The sequence below is a fragment of the Globicephala melas genome, chromosome 17 (assembly GCF_963455315.2).
Source record: "Globicephala melas chromosome 17, mGloMel1.2, whole genome shotgun sequence".
NCBI classification, from domain to species: domain Eukaryota; kingdom Metazoa; phylum Chordata; class Mammalia; order Artiodactyla; family Delphinidae; genus Globicephala; species Globicephala melas.
The window spans coordinates 68,945,164-68,957,814 of NC_083330.1; positions in this window are offsets into that span (position 1 = coordinate 68,945,164).

The window sequence follows — 12,651 nt, forward strand, 5'->3', positions numbered from 1 at the left end:
GGATAAGAGAAAAATAAACAAGGTGGAACTGAAGCAAGCTAGCAGTTATTAATCACTCATTTTACAAGTATCTGGTTGTTGGACTGAATGTACCTGCCCCTCTGGCATTATGCCTCTCCTTCTATTTACATAGATATTTTCCACATCTTTTTTTCAGCACATCCAGGTTCCCAATCTTGTTGCTTCCTTTGCATGACTCAACCAAGAGACTCGGGTTGACCCAGATTCAAATCCCAACTGCATTATTTGTGAAGTTGTGAATTGCGGGACTGTAGGCAGTTTTCTTAACTATTCTGAGGCTCAATTATCTCATCTGTAAAGTGGGAATACTATTATTTATCTAATAGAGTTATTGTGAAAATTAAATGGGGCCATATTTATAAAGGGATTATTTCAGTGGCAAATGCTAAAAAAGATGATTGCTATTAGAGTAGCATATTATTACTGCTACATTTCAAATATCTGTATCTATTATACTGATCAAATATCTAGATGATAGGATGCATTTTTTTTTTTTTTTTTTTTTGCAGTACGCGGGCCTCTCACTGTCGTGGCCTCTCCCGTTGCGGAGCACAGGCTCCGGACGTGCAGGCGCAGCGGCCATGGCTCACGGGCCCAGCCGCTCCGCGGCATGTGGGATCTTCCCGGACCAGGGCACGAATCTGCGTCCCCTGCACTGGCAGGTGGACTCTCAACCACTGTGCCACCAGGGAAGCCCGATAGGATGCATTTTGTTTTTAATATAATATGTGATGTCATGAAGCAACATTTAATTTAACATATTTAGGGAATTTGCTGGCAGTCCAGTGGTTAAGACTCCGTGCTTCTACTGCAGGGGTGCAGGTTCCATCCCTGGTCGGGGAATTAAGATCCCACATGCCACACGGTGCGGCCAAAACAAAAAAATTTGTACTTGCATAGCACCTACAATCCACATGTACTCTTACCATGCAGTTTGGGGCCAACAACCCCATAAAGAAGCAGAATGTAAACCCAGACTGAATAGCATGGAGAATTATAATCCTCCTCATTAAGGGGAAGCAGAGTGGGTTAAATGATAGATCCACTGCAGTGGAAGAGCCGAGATAAAGCTCTAAGGCTCTTTCCTCTATGCCCCTCTATCCTTCTGTAAATTAAAGTATGTGATATTGTTTTTCTGTGAAGTTAAATGTGTAATAATAAAATTAAAATTTTTTAAAGAGAAAAAAAAAGAAGCAGAACGTGTTACCATCGAGTGGACTGAGCCTCAGAGAGATTCAGTGACCCATGGAACACTGGAGCACAGGTCAGGGGAGGCTTGAGAACTTGAAGGCTGGAAACGCCTCCTGGTTTAGCCAATAAACAGAAGGAACAGATGTGTCCTGAAAATTTGTCAACCAAAGCCTGGTGTGATCCTGCCCTACGTTTTCTGTCTCTTTTTCCCCCATGTCGTCAGCACATGCCCAGCCTAAGCTCCAGCATTTGACATACTTAGAGATCCCTTGACACACTCTGCTCTTCCATCACTCCAACCTCTGCACGTGCTGTTATCCCTACCAGGAAGGCTTTTCACAGGCATCTGGCCTCCAGCGCATCTAGCCAGCTCCTCCCTGTGACTCCACTGGTGTTAGTCAGCCCTCTTCATTCACAGCTGTCATCCTACATGGATAATGATAAGACGAAAAGATAATATTTTCTGAGCTCTTACTAGGAGCCACATGCATTGTATTACTTGAGCTCCTAAGAGGCAGGTAATTATTATCATCCTCATTCTATATGTAAGGAAACAGAGGATTGTAGATGTGGGGAAAAATCGACTAAGGTCGCAGAGTTGGTCTATAGCCCATTCGTTTGCATGAGCTAAGTTCCGAAAGAGGAAAGATCCTTTGAGAGTCATTTCCAAGGTCTTAGATGGTAATACAATAGAGGCAGTACATGCAGTAAAGTCTGAATACAAAGATCAAGGCTGTTGGTGACGTCTTACTATTTGTCTGTATCTACGTCTCAGCCGGAGCTTCCCCCTCCCCCAACTACTGCATCCACAGCATCTCCTATTCCTCAGAGTCAACAAGCAAAACCATTCTAAGGATCAGCTATATCTCTCCTCCACCAGTGCAACCAGACGAAAAGAAAAATCTTCCCTAATACACAGTGCCCAGTGAGGGACAGCTGATGCTCAGCCATGTGGGTTTTAGAGATAAATAGTTAGAGTCCAAGCTCTGTCCTTTACCATCATATTCTAAACGATTTTGCTTAATATACATCTTCATCCCAGGTCCTCATGCCAGCGATCAGAGATAGGTCTTATTCCTGAGGATCAGAGGTTCAGTGACTTGCTGAAAATCACCTCGTAGGTAAGCAGAGCTGGAATTCAAACCCAGGTCTGAGACTCTAAAGCCCTCATCTTAACCACCATGCTACATTGCCTCTGGGACCACTCTAAGCTTCCAAGCACAAATAAACCCCGTTAGAGAGGTTTACAAAAGAATAAATACAAAGAAATCAGTCATAATCTTTCATGGATACTAGAACAATATGGCGGAAAAATTAGAGGTCAAAACATTTATCAGCTTCAATTAGCCCATGTTGAAATTGAGATTCAGAAAGTAGATATGATTGCCCAGTTTATTAGCTGCACATATAACAGAAGAACCAGATGCACTGGACTTCTTTAAACTTGTTTACTTTCAAGTCTTCCACTATTAAATAAATATTGCAAAATTGCCGAATGGGCTAGCCAAAGGTGAAATCAGGAATGGAAGGACAGCTCTGTGGAGGAAGTCTTCATGGTTTACCCACATTTATCCAATAATGTAAATGTCTTAAATTCCTATGGTAATTCCAGCATTATATTAGACACTTTGGGAAATAAATAAATGCCAAGCATAGCTCTTACCCTCAAAAAGCTTATACTTTGCTGGGAGAGAGAAGATTTAAGCATGAAATATCATGAGCACCACAATCAAAACGGCATACAATTATGTGCTATGGTGGTGGGAAATGTTCTCAGATACAGTTCTACAAAGTGTTTTGTGGATGCCGACAAAATTCAACAGAGATGAAAATCAGATTATGATAATCAATGAAAGTCTCATGGAGAACGAGAGATAGAGATCAGCCTTGAAGTATAAGGATCATTTCTTTTGACTGAACAGTTTCGAAGTTAGAGAGACAGACAGACAGAGACAGACAGACAGACAGAGACAAAGATTGTATTTCCTGCCATAAAATTCTTCACACTGGCAGAATGGGAGTTTACCTTAGTTAAGACTTGCTAGTTGCAAGGAAGGAAAGACCTATTTGTATTACCTCAAGGAAAAGGTGTTTATTGTAGGGTATATATAAATGTAATGAATAAAACAATAATAATAATAGGCACAAAATTATCAAGCTATTATTATGATTCATGAATTATGCTAAGAACTTTATCTACAATCCCACAAAATCAGTGGTACTATTAGCTCCCACTACATACCACTTGTGGGAAAACTGAGGCCCAGAGAGATTAAATGACTTACCCAAGGTCACACAGCTAGAATTTAAATTCAGTTAGCATGACTTCAGAGCCCTCATGCCTAAACTCTGTGCTCTAAATGGCCTGGAACTGGGCCCTAAAATAATTATTCTGTGTGTATGTGTGTGTACATGCGTGTGCGTGCACTCATATACTCGCACATGCATGTGTCTCAAGGTTCTCACAAAGTCCCAATCGTAACATCTCTCCTGGCTTTTTCCTGTCTGCTCTGTTAGACCCTCACTACAGCCAGCTCTGCCATAACTGCCGTGTATTTGGGAACCACACTCTATGCCTCAATCCTGAATTGACCTCATGGCTTTTGGGTTCAGCTTCCAAGTGAGTCATTCCTGCCTATCATTTTCCTGATCATGGGCTCCCTCATGAAGGCTCAAGGTCACTGGCCTCCTGATCTGCTTTTCAATGGGATGCTCAGCCTTGTTGTCCGGTAGGCTGTGGCTTGGACGTAAGAGAGAAGTCACATGTTCCACTGCCAATCTAACCAGTGCTGTGGACACAGCAGTGTCCTGTAAATGATGAGGTTGACAGTGTAGGCGGTGACCTGAAGTAAAGCACTGGTTTTCAATCACCCGATAGAGTTCCTTCTTCTTCTTTTTTTTTTTTTAACAAAAAAGGATTTTAGAGATGGAAGTGACCTTGGATCCATTCCCATTTTACATATGAGTATATTAAGGTCAACCCAAGATCAGCTCACAAATTAAAGGAAAAGCTGAGACCAGAATTCTGGTGTCTTCGTTGTACAGTCCAGCTCCCTTTTCTTCATGGCACTTTGGAATCTAAAATGCACATTAAACTACGAACACCTTGAAAAGGACTTTTGTCTCATGGCTCCACTTTCTCTTGTAGCATCATGTGACTTCGAAAGAGCTGGGGGTCAAAAGAACTGTTTGCTTCTAATTGTCTCAATAAATTTTAAAGATGTTATTACATTGTAGTCATTAAGAACTGGTAAGAGTAGATGCAATACGATAAGATCAAGGCCGTGAAGCTTAATAGACCTTAGCTGATTGTCACCCTCTTACTTTTTTCTTTCTCTTTTTTTTTTCTTAAGAAAGGACAGTGCTACCCAGGACTCTAGAGCACCCGAATCCAACAGCACTTTCTATTTCCTGCCATAAAGTTCCTGGACTGGAGCAGCTGCCAGCGAAAGTGAGGATTGCACAAATAAACACTGGGGTTCTGATCTCTGCAGCATAGCCAGCCCGGCCTGCAAGCCCAAGAGATAGGAGGAACAGATTTCTGCCCAAAGAAATGTGACCTTTCACACACTTTGAAATACTCTCTCTGTTATTATTGTTGTCTAACATCTTTTTTTCCCTTCCTCCCTTCCTCCCTTCTTTTCTTTGGAGTGGAGTTAAAAGAAAAATACTGGAAAGCAAAATCAACTTCTACAGTTGGCAATGAAATTTCATGAGCCTAGCACTCTACCTGATGAGCTAAGCATATTATAACAAAGCCATAGGGGCTTCCCTGGTGGCGCAGTGGTTAAGAATCCACCTGCCAATGCAGGGGACACAGGTTTGAGCCCTGGTCCCGGAAGATCCCACATGCCGCAGAGCAACTAAGCCCGTGCGCCACACTACTGAGCCTGCGCTCTAGAGCCCATGAGCCACAACTGCTGAGCCCACGTGCCACAACTACTGAAGCCCACACGCCTAGAGCCCGTGCTTTGCAATGAAAAGCCACCACAATGAGAAGCCCACTTGCCGCAACGAAGAGTAGCCCCCACTCACTGCAACTAGAGAAAGCCCACGCACAGCAATGAAGATCCAACCCAGCCAAAAATAAGTCAATTTAAATAAATAAATAAATGACATATATATAACGCCTACTTTATACAAGAACTGGACTTGGCGCTTCACAGAAGTCATCTCAATTAATTCTGCCTCACAAGGTGGTTATTACTATTCCTATGATGCAAAGGAGTAAACTGAATCTTCGAGAAGTTCTTAAATTATTTCCGTTATATCATACGGTTATCGAATGGTAGGATCTATTTTGTAGTAGAAATGAAGGATTCATTTAACGGTCCATGGATTGATTTTCAGAGCCCTAAAATACCCACCAATGTAAATTTCAGCGTTGGCAAGAAACTACTTAAGTTCAAAGCAGTTTCCAGGAAGGACAGATCCATGATCTATCCAGATCTCACCTACATTTGATGTAATACAGCAAATCTCTTTACTTATGTTAAACTGAATAAAATGTATAGCATATCCCCCCGCACCCCGCACCAGATCCTATGACCTCTTTCTAACCCATCGTGAGCCAACATTTTCCATTTTGGTAAGTTCAGTGCATTTTTGCTGAAAGGACTATTGCTGTGTCTCTCAGCCCCATGACAATTCAAGTATGAGTAGAGGTGGGAAGAAGGGTTTCTGATACCATCATGGTGAAGGCCCAGGTCTCCTTTTGTTTTCCGAGGATTTCCACAGAAGGTCATCGTGCTTTGATGAAACAAGCTACCTAAATGTTACACATCAGTGGAACTGTTCTGTATCAGGAGAATATGGGAACCATCAGCTATATCGTATAACAACATAAAGCAGTGAGCAGGGACAACAAAATAAAGAAGAGGATAGTCTATCCATGATGCAAATGGATACAAAGTCATTCAAAGTTATCATTGCTTAGAGGAGATAAATCAGATGCTAGACGCGGAGGTTTCTGAGTTCTCTGGTCTCACATGATATTAAACTATGTATGTGTCTGGAAGCATCAAGCCCCTACAAGCTTAAGAGTCTTTTACAGGCGGAGTATAGAAAAGCCAAAGTTGAGTACTCATAGTGAGGAAGAGTCAGGGGAAAACTGAAGCTATGTGCACAGCCGTGTATACATACCTGAGCAAAGGGGAGGCCCATGACCAAAATCTGAGGGATAAATGCAAGATAATGACCAGCTGGGGTGGGCAGGATGAAGACAAGAGAGACAGGAAGCTTACTTGCGAGGCCCTGAGCACATCCTGGGGCAAAAAGAAAACCAGAACCTGGGGCATCTGAAAACCTCTGGGCTTGCGCAATGCCAAAAGTGTCTTGGTTCTTCTGTCAGAGCCTTCGTCAACGAGCATAATTTTCTGCTTTGCTATCTGCCTCCTGTCTGAAGACTGTAGTCCCCTAAGACAAGAACTATTTCTGTTTGCCTCTGTGTTGCCAGCATGCGTAGAGGACAGGGAACTGTGTAGCTGCTCAATTATTGGGAAAGAAATACAGACCTTGGGGCTTCCTTCCACACACCTGAGTCTGCTCCACCACGCTCTAGAATGCCTGGGATCCAGGAAGAGACATTCTCTGTGTCTCTCAAGTAGTTCACCTAAATGAGAATAGTGAATGCAATGTCTATCCCTGGCAGGATCATCTCCTTGAGCAACTTTTTTCCCCCCAAAGAAAGCAACTTGCCCATTCCAACAATTTGCTTCTTCTCAAGTATAAGGCACCATGCCTCGTGCAAGACATTGTCTTTGAGAAATACAGTCAATATTGGCAGATTACGTTATGTTCCCAAATTAGCTGTGTAGGTAGTACCCCAACCATGGCTATGGGAGCCCCCTTCAGACAGAGGTCTGAGGGGACAAAAAAAAAACCTTGTGGCTCAAATAAAAGGGTCTACAAATTTGCTGCAGTTACACCAAGGAAATATATTTCATAGTCTTCTCTCGATTAGCATTCTAATGGTTTCTGACTCAGGTCTAACAGCTGGGAGAGAATATTATAGGCAATTGTGTAAATAATACAGGTTTTTTTTTTTTTCAGTGAGTTCAAATGTATAATTAAATGGATAATGTTACAGCTCCCCAAACCCACTAAGGCCTGCTGCCTAAATGGAGAGCTTTTGAAATTTCATCCCAATACATGGTTACATGATACATTGCTTTTATGGCCTGCTGGGCAAATGACTAGTGGTTTGGAAAGGGTCTAAATGCATATTTATAGCAGAGAACACAATGATATTCAGAGGGCCAGTAAAATCGTTCTAGTAAATAACATGAATTATACAAAAGCATCTCTTTATGTATCTGAACTTTTCAGATGCAGGATGCGTGTCAACACAGACACACTTCGTCTCCTTAATGTTTGCAGGTAACTCTTGCTCCAAATTCTATGCAATCAGGTGTCAGGGTTAACCAAATTGGAAGGAGAAATTCTGTTCTCTGCTATGGTCAACGTCTTCTAGAATCCTCAGGGGATGTAATTTCCATTATCAGTAAAATGGGCCCAATCTTGAACCCAAGCTTTTGTGTCTGTATCCACCCTTTTGCTCATTCATCTCACAGAAAACTCCGACAATGAGGACAGGTCAGTGAGACTTTTGTTTGCAACTTTGAAGGTCATGTGTGAGAATGGATCTGTGTGTGTGAACTGTGCTGTGCATCAATGCTTGCCCTTCTCCACTAGCCAGCTGTGCAACCTCAGAAAACCTCCTCACCTCTCTGAACCTCAGCTTTTTAATCTACAAGCAGCGAATCGTTCTATCTTCCCTCTGCACCTCACAGTTTTGTTACAATGTTTGAATGAGGTGATGTACTTGAACGCAGATGGCTCCTAGTAAGCAACATAGCCCATGGTAAGCAGTTTATAAAATGAGTATGTTTTACTCGTGACTTTACTTCTTCAGCAAATATTTTGGACATGATAATAGGCGAAGGACGTGTACTAGGACGTGGTGATAAAACAATAAACAAAGAGATAGGTCCCTGCCCTCTGGGAGGAGTCTACAGTTTAGTGGAAAAGAAAAATAATTATATACAATGCAACATGTGTTATAATGGGGAGAGTTTAAAAAAAGGATGCCTTGGGTAAAAATGAAGTCTCTGTTTCAGTCCTGGGGATGGTGGGTGAGGTTGGTATTGGGGACTGGTAAGGAAAGTTTCAAGGGCAGATATGACAGATCAATAGGAAGCAGGCTTTTGACATAAGAAGGGGAAGGAACAGACAGAGGAAGGTTTTCAAGCTCAGGCGTGAGCATGTGGAAATTTGGGGCAAAGGAAAGCTGCAGGCTGATTGCCGGGAGCAGAGCAGGTGGGACAAGCCTGGGTGGCAGGGATGCAAACTTTGGCAGTCCTGTGAGTCGTGAGGAAGGGGACATCCCCCAGCGGTCCTCCTGAGCCCCAAGGGCATGGGCAGAACCTCCAAACCCTCTTCCCAGTATTACCCTTGGGCTTTTCTCCAAGGCAACTGTGGGCTCCCTTATAGTCCCCTCTTCTCTAAGCCTGGGAGTCTGCAGCTGCCTCTCATCAGCTGGGCAATATGACCCGTCCTAGGTAATGCCCCCTCCATAGGCTTTTTGGAGGTTAGAGAAGGTTCCATTTCAAATACACTTGAAGTGTAACATAAGAAGTACCCCCGCCTGGGTAAAGGAGAGCCACATACACCATGCATTTCCTAGATTAATCCCTAGGTCTTTTTCAAACGGAGAGCGCTGCCCATTAGTGGGTCTGGAAATCAAAGCAGTGGGCTTTGATCAGCAGTGCTTTAAATATGATATAGAAAAAATAGAATAGAATAGAATGCAAAAATAGAGTGTTTAGCTGTAGAAGAGATCATTATATCATCAAATACTTTATTCCAGTTATATACATTTGTATGCGTGTGTGCACTTGCAAGGCACAATGTATTTCCTGCTGTGAGTCTCTGCCACAAAAGTTTGAAAAACCCTGCTTTAGCTGAAACAGGATGTGGAGCTTGGCCAGTTAGTTACTGATGAACACTGTTAATAGATGTTTCACACCAAAAACAACTGAAGTTAAGTTTATCTTCTAAAATATAACTTAACTGTATTTTCAAGAATGCAAACACCTAAATGCATGTATGTAATTAAAATGGACAATATACTATAAGAAATGGTTTGCTCTCTCGGGGAATACAAAGAAACTGCCAGAGATCCTTGGCTGGGTGACGTGGGAAATCACCAGAGGCGATGATGAGTGAATGAATATGCACCATATGTGTGATGAGCACAGGTATGAACATGCTTGAACATGATTCAGTGCTTCTTATTCACCATTTATGTCCTCAGGAATGACTGTTGGTTCTATTAGTACTTTATCTTTTTTAAAGTTTCTGTGGCCAAATAAATGTGGGAAATTCTACCACAGATTTAGGAAGGACCTGAGTGAATACTGAATCGTCTCATTTTTAGGTGAGATTATTGAGACCCTGAGCAGTGACATGCCTTGCTAAATAGTGATAAAAACACTATTGTGTTTTTGTGTTATTGTTTGTTGAGAAAATACCTTATGCCTGTTGCTTAACTGAGCAGTTCATATACATGATCTTATTTAATTTTCACTAGAACTTTACAAGATAGGCAATATTTTCTTCAAATTACAGATGTGGAAAAATTAGACCTTGGGAATTAACACAAAAAGAGGACATTTTTCCATGTGCACAATTAATACATGATGGAATAGGGACTCAAGCCCAGGTTTGTCAAATTCCAAGCCTATAATTTGGGGGTGGGGGGACTCCCATCCCTCCTTGGCCCATTGCCATAGAGAAGGGTGCATTATTCCTGTTTCACCCTAGTCTTTCCCCCTGCCCCACATTCATTATTCATTACAGGAAAAGGAGCAGCTAATTTACATGGGGAAAGTCTAAAATCCATTGAACCATTCTTTAAAGGAAGGTAGGGTAACTTTACTGAAAAGGTCACGTAGCCCTTGCTCTTATATACTTCATTCTGTCAAAGACTGTGAGTACAAGCCATGCCACAGTTCCTCCATGAGGGCTGACTGAGTAACACACAGACTCTATTTTTCAGATCCATGTGTTCTGAAGTCAGATTCTAAAGTTTATATTTAGACAACAAAATAGGAAAGCCAGCTTTGGGTTTGGTCGTCAGTCACAAGCTTTACTGAAAAGGCTTGAACATTCAGAGTAATTGTTGCCACCTTCACTAAGCAGATTGTTTCATTCCCTTTTGCCTTTGTGGGACTATGTATTCTCTACCAGAATCCAGGAATAGAGTAGTAAGTAAGGATACCCCAAATATCCAACAAACACCTTTGATGATCGCCCTGTAATTTTACAACGTGTCAGTGTTCAGAACACTCCAAGTACACTCCCTAGTCTTGGTGAACTAAGAAAAAAATAACACTTTGAGACAATGTATTTGGAGGTTCAAAACATGCTAGAGATAACTAGACTGATCATTTAAAAGACAACAAAACTAAATATAATCTTAAATTATGTTGCTTTTCTTAATGTATCTTACTTAAAAAAAAAAAAAACTCCACAGAAGGTCAGAACTAGGTGGGAGCTGACAGAGCATATAGCACAGTCTGCTTATGTTACAGACGGAGAAATTGCAGCTTCAACTGGGGTATGACTGGAAAAATGTCACCAGGCTTTAACATTTCAGTTCTTGGGTCTCTCTGAGTTCATCACTATGGTATCTGGCTTTGCTCTAGACTAGTTTGAATACAATTCACTTCTTGCAAAGTCCAGCTTCTGCCTCATAGAAACAAGGTAAGTGGTTGGGTAAAACAAGAATAAATGTGAACCTTTAACGCAGCAAGTTACATCACTCAAAGACTCCCTAAAGACTGAGGATAGTAAAATGTCCTAAGTGTATTACCTAAAAAAACAATTTTTTTTCTTAAAGAGTTTGTATATCCTTAGTTCATTTTGAAAGGAGGCCCCAAGCAAGAACAGAATAGGTAGAGGAAAACATAGGCAGAATACTCTATGACATAAATCACAGCAAGATCCTTTTTGACCCACCTCCTAGAGAAATGGAAATAAAAACAAAAATAAACAAATGGGACCTAATGAAACTTCAAAACTTTTGCACAGCAAAGGAAAACATAAACAAGACCAAAGGACAACCCTCAGAATGGGAGAAAATATTTGCAAATGAAGCAACTGACAAAGGATTAATCTCCAAAATTTACAAACAGCTCATGCAGCTCAATAACAAAAAAACAAACAACCGAATCCAAAAATGGGCAGAAGACCTAAATAGACATTTCTCCAAAGAAGATATACAGATTGCCAACAAACACGTGAAAGAATGCTCGACATCATCAATCATTAGAGAAATGCAAATCAAAACTACAATGAGATATCATCTCACACCAGTCCGAATGGCCATCATCAAAAAATCTAGGAACAATAAATGCTGGAGAGGGTGTGGAGAAAAGGGAACCCTCTTGCACTGTTGGTGGGAATGTAAATTGATACAGCCACTATGGAGAACAGTATGGAGGTTCCTTAAAAAACTACAAATAGAACTACCATCTGACCCCGCAATCCCACTACTGGGCATATACCCTGAGAAAACCATAATTCAAAAAGAGTCATGTACCACAATGTTCACTGCAGCTCTATTTACAATAGCCAGGACGTGGAAGCAACCTAAGTGTCCATAAACAGATGAATGGATAAAGAAGATGTGGCACGTATATGCAATGTAACATTACTCAGCCATAAAAAGAAATGAAATTGAGCTATTTGTAATGAGGTGGATGGACCTAGAGTCTGTCATACAGAGTGAAGTAAGTCAGAAAGAGAAAAACAAATACCATATGCTAACACATATATATGGAATCTAAGAAAAAAAAAAAGGGTCATGAAGAACCTAGGGGTAAGACAGGAATAAAGACACAGACCTACTAGAGAATGGACTTGAGGACACGGGGAGGGGGAAGGGTAAGCTGTGACAGAGTGAGAGAGTGGCATGGACATATATACACTACCAAACGTAAAATAGATAGCTAGTGGGAAGCAGCCGCATAGCACAGGGAGATCAGCTCGGTGGTTTGTGACTGCCTAGAGGGGTCGGATAGGGAGGGTGGGAGGGAGGGAGACGCAAGAGGGAAGAGATATGGGAACATATGTATAGGTATAATTGATTCACTTTGTTATAAAGCAGAAACTAACACACCATTGTAAAGCAATTATACTCCAATAAAGATGTTAAAAAAAAAACAACAACACAGAATAGGACCAAGAGGAGGCTGAAGCCATGATGAAATAAAATACAGTTTGAATGAATAGGCCTTGATTCTAATTAAATTCCTACAAGATGGCCTAATCCAAATTCTCCAAGAGCAGCGTTCTGTTTAGCAGGTTCCTCCAGGGAGGCCAGGGCCATTATTTATGTGCCCTCTATGCTCCCATAATACTGAGAAGGAGGGATTT